We start from the raw sequence: 11,007 nt of genomic DNA, 5'->3' as shown, positions 1-11,007 counted from the left end.
TTTTAATCTGCCTAGCATCAGGAGTAGTCAAGCTTCCCTGTGCTGGGGCTTCAGTCTCAGCCTTCCTAATTTTTTTTTTTTGATTTTCTTTGAAAATGTCAGTTTTTTTCTTACTTTACTAGCTGTTTATTTTGTCAGCTTCTAGTGTTAGTCTTCTCTTCGGATGAAGATGGATCATGCGGTGCTGGGATTCGGACTGACCGCCCTGGTTCTCCAGGGTAGAAGGGTCAGATGGACCCCCAGCCCGCCATCGTGCGTTCAGCTATGGTTCGCCCTGGCATTACGAACGACCCATCCCTGTTCGCTGCAGGGATGCAGCCGTGAGGTGGCTACCTCACAGGACACATCTGCGGTGCTGCAGAGTCATGTCCCTGGCTCACGGCACTCCCTGTCAGATGAGGACAGCGGTTTTCCGTGCATAGAGGCTTCCCACGCCATCTGGTACAGGTAAGTACTTCTGTGTGGGGCCTCTGTCTGGGGTGGCAGTCTGTGTTGCTGTGTGTTCCCCATGTCTGTGCATGTGTGACTCCCTGTGCGATCCCTGCGGGGATCGCTTGTGCGGATACTGTATGTTGCCTGGGGGTCCCTTTCCCTGTGTCACTTTGGTGCATTGTTGGGGGTGGAGGCGTTTTTTTGTGTGGCGACCGCAGCGGTGTATATTCGCGCGGTCCGCCATCTTGGCCATGGGCAGGCATGGGTAGCTCCCCTGGGACAACACTGTCTGCTATTTTGGCACCATCAGCCGCCATTTTGTGGGAGGTGGACGATTGGTCCGACCGCATGTTCGGCGGCCATTTTGGTGTAGCCTCCAATGCATTCCTATGGGGCAGCCATTTTCCCAGAGTCTGGCAGTCTATAGTCCAGCCTACTTCAGCAGCACTTCCTTTCCATCTGCAGCAGGACATCGGTAGCAACACTCTGCGGGCTCTGCAGGTTATCGCTCTCAATTTTACCCTGTATTATCGCTTCTGGCTCAGTTTTCTCTTCTCCTTTTGGGGTCTTTGTCACTGTAGCTGTAGCGGTGGGCTGCGCATACCGCAGCGATTTTAAAAGGGACAGTACACATTTTATTGCACTGTTTGTTGTTTTCTGATAACTTGAGCAATGGATTCTCAGGAAAGCAAGTTCCCCCCAGCTTTAGTGGGGGGCCCCAGTTCTCCTGTGGCCCCGCTGCGACCCGATTTGGCTGCTGTGGTGGCGACTTTGGTGTCTAATATGGAAATGCTGATGTCTGAATGTGCTGCAAAAAAAAAAAAAGAGGCCCAGATTGCCTCTCCTCTCTGATTCAGATGGGGATATGGCTGCTGCTGCGAGCGTGCCCTTTTCAGGGTCCCGCTCATCCTTGGACCCCCCGGGGTCTGAGGGGGAGGCTGAGATGGAGGGGGTTGACACCTCCTCCCCAGGGTCACCTGAAGAACGTGCGACCATGGATGAGTTAATTGTTTCTGTTAAAGAAACCTTGCATTTAGAGGATGAGTCCTGTCCTCCGGGCGTTGTGTCCTCATTTGGGACGCACAGGACCCGCAAGTCGGCGCAGGTTTTTCCCTGCCCAGCTGAGTTTCATTACACTGTTAATGAAATGTGGCGCACGTTAAAACGTCCATTCCTGGTACCTAGTCGGTTCAAATTGCTTTATCCCTTTGCACCGGCTACGGAATCACGATGGTGTGTGCCTCCACAGGTAGATCACACTGTGGCCGTGTTAAACAAGGCTACCTTGGTTCCTACTGAGGATACCCCAGTTTTCCGGGATCCCACGGACCGGCGGTTGGAGTCTCTAGCTCGCCATTCCTATACGGTGGTGGGTTTGTTGCTCAAACCCGTTTTCGCGCCCGTTCTGGTGGCTCAGGCGGTGGCTGATTGGACTAAGATGCTTAGGAGCAATCTCGTGTCTGATGGTGTTCCGCCTGCCCGGCTGGAAATAGTGGATCAGATCCACCAAGGAGTCATGTATTTGTGTGATGCAGCCTTGAATGAGGCCTCCTTGGTGGCTCGCCTCTCTAGTGTCGCGGTGCTGAACCGGAGACTGATATGGCTGAAGAGCTGGTCGGCTGACCAGTCCTCATGGAAAACAGTCGCTGATTTTCCCTATGCTGGCTCTCGCCTTTTTGGCGAGGCGTTGGATACCCTGGTAAAAGGCGTCACGGGGGGAAAGAGCACTATGCTGCCCCAGAACCCGAAGAACAAGTCTTTTCGAGACAAGCGGGGTTCTGCGCCTAGATCCAATCAGGGGTCCTTTCGTGCCTTTCGGAACCAATCCAAGGGCAAGCCCTTCAAGGCCCAGGGCAGTCAGAAGAAGCCCTGGGCGGGTAAGCAGAAGTCCGGCAATGCCGGCTCGGCGGGCCAATCCGCCTCTGCCTGAAGGGGCGCCCTCACTCATTTCAGGGGTGGGGGGACGTTTGCGCGGTTTCCTCCAACCTTGGCTGCTCCGGATATCGGACAGGTGGGTTCTGGAAATCGTTCGATCGGGATGCAAGATCGAATTCCTTTCCCGGCCGGCGGACAGATTCTTTCCCTCCAATCTTCATCTGCTTCCGGGGCGTCTGCAGGACTTGCATCAAGCGGTGCAGGACCTGCTTGCTCAGGGAGTGATTGTCCCGGTGCCTCATCGGGACAGGTTTCGGGGGTTTTATTCGAATCTGTTCACTGTGCCCAGAAAGGAGGGCAACGTGTGTCCTATTCTGGACCTGAAAGCGCTGAACCGCTTTGTGCGTGTTCGGAAGTTCCGTATGGAGTCTCTCCGTTCGGTGGTGGCCTCCTTGAGTCCAGGGGAATTCCTAGCCTCGATAGATCTGAAGGATGCGTACCTGCATATCCCCATTTTCGAGGGTCATCAGCGGTACCTTCGGTTTGCTATCACAGAGGACCACTACCAGTTTGTGGCGTTACCTTTCAGTCTCGCTTCGGCACCAAGGGTGTTTACCAAAGTGTTGGCGCCGGTTCTGGGCCTGCTGAGGGCTCAGGGCATTGCGGTCTTGGGTTACCTGGACGATCTACTTCTGAGATCACGTGCCAGCCAGTACCTAGTGCGCGATCTGTCCACCACGGTACAGATGCTCCAGGAGTTTGGATGGACCATCAACGTTCAGAAATCGACGTTGGCTCCATCGATTCGTCTTCCCTACCTTGGAATGATTCTGGATTCCGGCAAAGGTGTTCTTGCCGGAGGACAAGCTCCGGTCTTTGCAGGACGATGCGGGTCCCTCAGGGACAACCCGTCCTCGTCACTCAGGACCTGTATGCGGGGCCTGGGGTTGATGGTATCGGCCTTCGAGGCAATACCCTTTGCTCAGTTTCACACGCGGGCTCTCCAGGCGGAGATCCTGGCCAGGTGGGACAGACTGCCTCAGTCCCTGGATCTGTGTGTCTCCCTGAGTCGTCAGACCAGATTGGCTCTTCTGTGGTGGCTCCAGTCCCCGTCGGTGGCGGAAGGCAAGTCCTTCTGTCCATTGGTGTGGACGGTGATTACCACGGATGCCAGCCTGTCGGGCTGGGGTGGAGTCCTGGGCAACCTGTCTGCCCAGGGCACTTGGTCGGAGGAAGATTCCTCCTTCCCGATAAATGTGCTGGAACTGTGAGTGATAAAACTCTGTCTCTTCCAGTGGTCGGGCCGTCTTCGGGGCCGTCCTGTCCGGGTACAGATGGACAATGCTACCGCGGTGGCTTACATCAACCACCAAGGGGGCACCAGGAGTGCTCGGGCAGCCCAGGAGGTGACCGACATTCTGTCTTGGGCCGAGGCTCATGTCCCGGCGATCTCGGCAGTTCACATTCCGGGTGTGGAGAATTGGCAGGCCGACTATCTGAGCCGCCAGACCCTGGACCAGGGGGAATGGTCCCTACACCCGGAGGTCTTTCAAATGCTGTGTGCGAGGTGGGGATCCCCGGACGTGGATTTGTTCGCATCCCGGCTAAATCAAAAGGTGGAAAGGTTTGTGGCAAGAACGCGCGATCCGTTGGCGGACGCCTCGGATGCGTTGGTAGCCCCTTGGCATCAGTATCGTCTGATGTATGCCTTTCCTCCGATTCAGTTGCTATCCCGGTTCCTCCGCAGATTGGTCTCGGAACCGCACCTGGTGATTCTGGTGGCTCCGGACTGGCCATGCCGTTCCTGGTACGCAGACGTTGTTCACCTGACAGTGGCGCCTCCATGGCGTCTGCCTCTGCGGGAAGATCTCCTATCTCAAGGTCTGATCTTCCATCCTGCTTCACGGTCGCTGGCTTTAACGGCCTGGCTGTTGAGACGCAGGTCCTGAGGGACAGGGGTCTCTCTTCTGCGGTCATCCCTACCCTTGTCAAGGCTAGAAAGACCTCCTCTGGTAAAATCTATTACCGTACCTGGAAGGCTTATTTCGCCAGGTGTGAGTCCAGGGGGTTCTCCCCTCGCTCGTACTCGGTGTCAAAAGTGTTGGCCTTCCTCCAGTCTGGAGTGGACCAGCGCCTGGCACTGGCCACGATCAAAGGCCAGGTGTCCGCACTGGCTATTCTTTTTCAACGCCCTGTGGCGTCTCATTCCCTGGTTCGCACCTTCATTCAAGGTGTGTGACATTTGGCTCCTCCCAGGAAGGAGCCCTTACCTCCATGGGACTTGAACTGGTTCTGTCCGTCTTACAGCGTGCTCCCTTTGAAAACATTCGGGAAGTATCATTGCCTCTGCTGTCTAAGAAGGTTGCCTTTTTGGTGGCGATCGCTAGCAGGGTGTCGGAACTGGCAGCGTTATCTTGCCATTCCCCGTACTTGGTGATTCACCGGGATAAGGTGGTTTTGCGTCCGCATTCCTCCTTTCTTCCTAAGGTGGTCTTTGAGTTCCACATTAAAGAGGACATTGTCCTGCCTTCGCTTTGTATGAAGCCTAAGCATCCTAAGGAGGTTGCTCTGCACTCTATGGATGTTGTCAGGGCGATCAGGGTTTACCTGTCGTCTACGGAGTCCTTTCAGAAGAAGGATTCTCTCTTTGTCCTTCCTGAGGGACCTCGGAAGGGCATGGCTGCATCTGCAGCGACTATTGCCAAATGGATCAGACAGACCATTGAACAGGCTTACGCCTTGAAGATACTGGTTCTGCCCTCCCCTGTTAAGGCGCACTCTACCAGATCTGTGAGTGCGTCCTGGGCCTATTGGCAGCGGGCCTCGGTAGCCCAGGTGTGAAGGCTGCGACTTGGTCGTCGGTGCACACTTTTTCAAAATTCTAAGTAGACGTTCTGGCATCAGCTGATGCTTCCTTTGGACGCAAGGTTCTCAGTGCGGCAGTGCCATGATGGACCCTTGTGTTTTTTTCTGGGTCCCTGGCTGTTGGCATTTGCTTTCCTGGGCTGTTGCTCCTGTTGAGCATTGTTTTTTTCTGTTGCCCAGTTGGTTCTCTTACAGTGCATGTAAGATTCCTTTCTCTGATGTGGGTACTGCGTTGTCTTTTCTACGGTTGCGTCTCCCACCCCTCATGTCTATACTGCTTTGGGACATCCCAACAGTGATGACTTAGAGGAGGCGGCGACTGTCGGAGGACGTAAGAGAAAATGGAATTTTTGTAAAATCTTACCTGTAAAATTCCTTTCTCTGAGTCCTCCAACAGTCGCCGCCCCTGCCCCTCTTTTGGGGTTCTTATTACCTACTGCTATGCTACCAAACTGAGTTGGGAGTGGTTATGCAGGGGGGTATTGACCAGATGATGGGACAGCCCCCATGGGTGTGTCCTTCGGTTTGCTATCGCAGAGGACCACTACCAGTGGCATTGCGGATGTCAGCGGAATACCATCCGCTGACATCCGATTTTCTTCCTTTCAGTTCTGTTCTGTTTTTTGGAACGGAACAGAACCCTATTTTTCCTCTGTTCAAAAAATGGAAAGGAAGGAAAATCGGATGTCAGCGGTGTCATCCGCGGACATCCGCAATGCCCATAGACTTACATTATGTCCGTAAATCATCCGCAAAAAAATAGGATGATTTGCGGACATACGGAGCGCCCGTGTGAAAGGGCCCTAAGACTATATGCTCCGGGAGCATGGTTCTTGGGTGACAGAACCGATTGCGGTTTTTTTTTTTTTTTAATGGGCAGTTGACAATCCCAGCTGTAAGATAAGGCAAGAAGGCACTTTTGATATATGGCAGATTCCTTGCATAGTGTATTAATCAGACCTAGTGAAAGCTAATTTATTAGCAGCTGTTTTGAAATGGAAAGACGAGAGCTTAATGAATTAGGGTGTGTTGAATTGTTTCATGTGAAAAGAAAAAAAAAAAAAAAAAACAGCAGGCTCTGTCTTGATCTATAAAGGAGGAAGAGAGACAAAAGTTGCAGTGACCCCCAGCCCCTCAGAAATGGCTAGCGTCGTTGCTCCTCCACAGACAGAGACAGGGGAAAAGGTTGTTCCTCTATCTGAGGAACAGCATAAGACAAAGTCTTATGAGGGTATTTTATGAGGGTATTTTGAAGAATGAAAGTATGTTAATTCCTGTCATTACGGGTGCAGAGAAGAATCTATTAAGACAAAAGGTTATGTATGTAGCGAAGCCTATAGGGAAAATGAGAGAAAATAAAATGAAAGTAAGCAGAAGATGTCCGTATATCATCCGCAAACGGATGGGATGATATGCGGACATACAGAGCGGATGACACAAATGTCATCCGCTCCGTGCAAAAAAAAAAAAAGTGCCGGAGCGGATCGCAATGCGGTCCGCTCCGTGTGAAAGAGCCCCAAGGCGGTAGTCTTAATAACTTCTTTGGATGCAGACCCCTAGTCTGTCTTACTCCCACCTCTAGTAACCCAGTTACTTTATTTTTGCTTTCGATCACCGTGTGATAGAACCGCCTTAGATTCTTTGACAATAAAACCTGGAAGCTGACTGGTTACTGTGCAAAGCTAAACCAGATTTTGCACTCTCCAGTTTTAATAAATCCCCCCCCCCCCCCATAGTATAAAAAGCAGCAGTCCCTTTTTGGCTTTGCTGATAAAGTGAAAGTCAGTAAGAATGGATTCACTTAACACGTTACTGTTTCTTACTTTACTTTGACATTAACCACTTTAGCCCCGCTTACATTGAGGCTACTGCGGCAAAGTGCCGCGATCCCGTCCAGCGACGTAGACCTACGTCGCTGGACTCCGCCCCTTGTGGGCGGCGCTCGCGCGCCGCCGGAGGCTCGCTCCCGCTGTGTTCATTCACAGCGGGAGTCGGGCCAGCGGAGGAGCAGCGGCGATTGCCGCTGCTCTGCCCCGATCGTCGGGGATCGAGTCTGGAGATCCGCCCGCTGTGTGTAAACACAGCGGGCGGATCTCCATAGTGACAGGGACTGACAGATCGGAGTGTTCAGCATAGCTGGACATCCGATCTGTCCTTCTGTCACACAGTCACCTCCCCCCCCACACGTCAGTAAGCACCAGGCATACATTAACCCCTCCCTCTCCAATAAAATTAACCCCTTCCCTGCCAGGGTCATTTTTACAGTAACAGTGCATATATATAGCACTGATTACTGTAGAAATGTCATTGGTACCCCCAAAAGTGTCAAAAATGTCAGTCAAGGGTCCGATCTGTCCGCTGCAATGTCGCAGTCCCGCAAAAAAAATCGCAGATCACCGCCATTACGCGTTAAAAAAAAAACACCAAAAATGACAGAAATCTTTCCCTTAGTTAGTAAACGCAATAACTTTTGCGCAAACCAATCAAAATACGCTTATTGCGATTTTTTTTTACTGAACATAGGTAGCAGAAAACAAATTGGCCAAAAATTTTAAAAAAATTTGATTTTTACATTTTTTTGGGGGGGAATTTCATATAAAAAAATGTGAAAAATATTGTTATTTTTTCAAAATAAACGCTCTTTTTTTGTTTATAGCACAAAAAGTAAAAATCGCACAGGTGATCAAATACCACCAAAAGAAAGCTCTGTTTGTGGGAAAAAAAGGACGTAAATTTCGTTTGGGTACGGCGTCGCATGACCGCGCAATTGTCAGTTAAAGTCGCACAGCGCCGAATCGCAAAAAGTGGCCTGGACGGAAGACAGCAAAATCCTCCGGTGGTAAAGTGGTTAAATATGCAAGAAAGACAAATTTGGGATGGCAGTTGCAGCCTAATTTCAGTGTACCAGTGGAGCAGATCTAAGAATTATTAACCCGAACAGCCCATTATGCAAAAAGATAGTGTAGAATTCTTTACAGTTTTCACAATTCAGAGTGATGCATTGCTATGAAGAGAACAAAAGAGAAAAAATAATTACTTACATGATAGAGACAGCTATTGTTCAGTTCCAAAATGAGTAGAGTTTACACTTAGAAACACTATGAACATACCTGATGAAACCAAAAGATAGTCAGGATCTGTGCTGTGAAGTTCTTAGAAATATGTTCCTGTAGAGAAGAGGGGGTGGTTAATCAACAAGCCAGCTAAAGTCCCATTTTGGCTAAAATATGACCCTCTCTCTCCCTCCCACTTATAATCTTTCCTGCAAAGTTTTGTTTGCGCTTGGCCGCTAAAGCAAGTTAAACTCACCTAAGTCCCTGACCTAGTTCCCTTCCTACCACCATATCCAAGTGACTGCTATATCAGTGCTACCGATGCATCTTTGCCAGCCAGTCCCCTAAAGTTTTCTCATGTTCATGTACCTCCTCTCCTTAATCTTAACAAAAGCCTGCTGCTGGAAAATCAACTAAGGAAGCATTCCCATCATGCAGGCAGTGACATTAAAACCCAAACAAGGACCCCAATGGGGAGCGTGCAGTGAAATTTAGAAAAAGGTTGTGTCCCTGTGGAGAAGAAGGGTGCTTAATCATCAAACCAGTTAAAAGAAAAGCACAGCAGCACATCATGCCGCTCACACACCAACAGTAAATACCATGGGAGATTAAGGACCATCTTGGCAACGTGAAGGCTCACATCAGTCAGTTGGGTCAGGAGAATGGGGTAAAGATTCTGTTAATGATCTACATCTGACCCTTTTTAAAAGAAATGGTAAGATATGCACAAAAAAAAACTTTTATTTTTTATAGAAATTGATTGTAAAAGTTTCATCCTTGTGGTAAGTTGTCACCACCCCATGTGGATATATAATACACCAAGGAAGCAGTTTACAGGAATAAGAAGAAACTGTGACTTGAAAGAAGATGTATTTTTTGTTTGAACAGAATTAATCTTTAATGGGAAGATTTATAAAAAAGGGATATGAAAATAAACATTTGGAGAGAGTAAGAAGAGAGATTTTTTTAAAAAAAATATGGAAGAGATATTTAAAAAAAAAAAAATTAAGAAGAGAAAAAGGGAAATATGTTGTTTAATTTTATTATGATTTTAGTGTGCAATATAAAGGGTTGGAAAAAAATATAAAAAGGCATTGGCCAATCCTTTTAAAAATAAAGAGTAGAGTCCTCCCCCAAAAAGCAAATTTCATCTACAGGAGAGCTCCACACTGCGGGCAAGATTGGTGCCAAGAATTTATCTCTGCGATTCATCCCATTGTGTCTATTTATTAGAATGCCCGTGCAGGCTACAATGCATAGACAGGACCACAGGGCTTGGCTTGTTTGCTTCCTGCCCCCCTCCGCTGCCACATTTGGCACCTTTCGGGGGGAGCAAGTACCGGTTTTTGACAGGTACCCATCCCCATTTTCAGGTGAGCTCGCCACGACGAAGTCCCTCAGAAGTTCGGCCCTCCCTCCTCATTCCCCTGCCGCCAGGCCATTCACAAAGCACAGCACGCTTTGCACATGCACAGTAGGGAACTGGCTGAAAAGCCACCAGGCTTCGCTGCCAGTTTCTCTTACATGGAATGCAAGCAGCAGCACCCAAGAGCCGATTAAAAAATCGGCGGGGGTGCCAACACTGCGGGATTCATGGACAGGTAAGTGTCCTAATATTAAAAGTCAGCAGCTACAGTATTTGGTTGGGGGGGGGGGGGGGCTTGAGCTCCCCTTTAACAATATAGGAAAAATATTCAAGAAACATTCTTGAAGCATTTCAAGGCAGTTTAGAGAAAGACATAATATTGATCTGAGTGGTCTAATTTTTTACAGGATTGATAGAGTAAAGAGTCACTGGAGACTGAGGCAGCGATTTACCAAAAAGGGGCTAAAAAAAAAAGAAACAAAATTAATATATGAAATGAAGATGTTACAACCAAGTGAATTGAACAAAGATTTGAACTGTTTTTTAATCCATTTTTAAATCAGACTTCCGGTTCCGGCGCCCATGTAAGAGGCTGTGAGGGACACCGGCTCCGGCACTAACCCGCACATTTAACCCTCCCCAAGAGTCTGGACGAACCTCTCGACTGCACAACCCACTCCCGGACCTCTGGTGTCACCGCAGGATGGATCGATACCTTCGCCCCAACGGCTCCGCCGCACCGCCGCCAATCGAGACCGCGGCTTCAACTCCGGCCTGCAACGAGGCCGTCATGGCGGATGCCGCGCCTTTATCTTCCACGGCCCGGCAAGGTCAGTCTCCATCCCCACTGCCTGACACCCAAATTGCCTCATTAGCCCAGGCTGTCGCCGCACTATTGTCACCCACAATCACCGAGGCTGTGGACAAAGCAATAGCCTCAGGAATGGCTCAGATCCGCAAGGAACTGGGGGATCACTCCCACAGACTGCAGGAATTGGAGCACAGGTTGTCTGATGTGGAGGACGAGCTACAGGGCTCTTTCTCCATGGACCAACAAGCCAGACAGACCCAGAGATACTTGTTAGACAAATTGGACGATTTAGAGAACCGTTCTCGAAGGAACAACCTCCGGATAATAGGCCTCCCTGAAACCTATGGGGCTGATACCCTCATGGACATAGTCACTACTCGTCTCCCTTTGGCCCTGGGGATCCATACCACATGCACGGCTGAGAGGGCCCACCGTTTGGGGGCCCCGTCCAATGACAGGAAGACACCTCGCCCTGTTATAGTGAGATATCTGAACTATATGGATCGGCAAAACATCCTCAAATCATTCCGCAACGCAAAAACGTTCCAAGTTGATGGCCACAAGTTGTTGGTCTTTGCAGACTACTCGCAGGAGGTAACAAGGCG

Source organism: Pelophylax lessonae (assembly GCF_965119305.1).
Source record: "Pelophylax lessonae genome assembly, chromosome: 9".
Taxonomy (NCBI): domain Eukaryota; kingdom Metazoa; phylum Chordata; class Amphibia; order Anura; family Ranidae; genus Pelophylax; species Pelophylax lessonae.
This window is presented reverse-complemented; position numbering follows the sequence as displayed.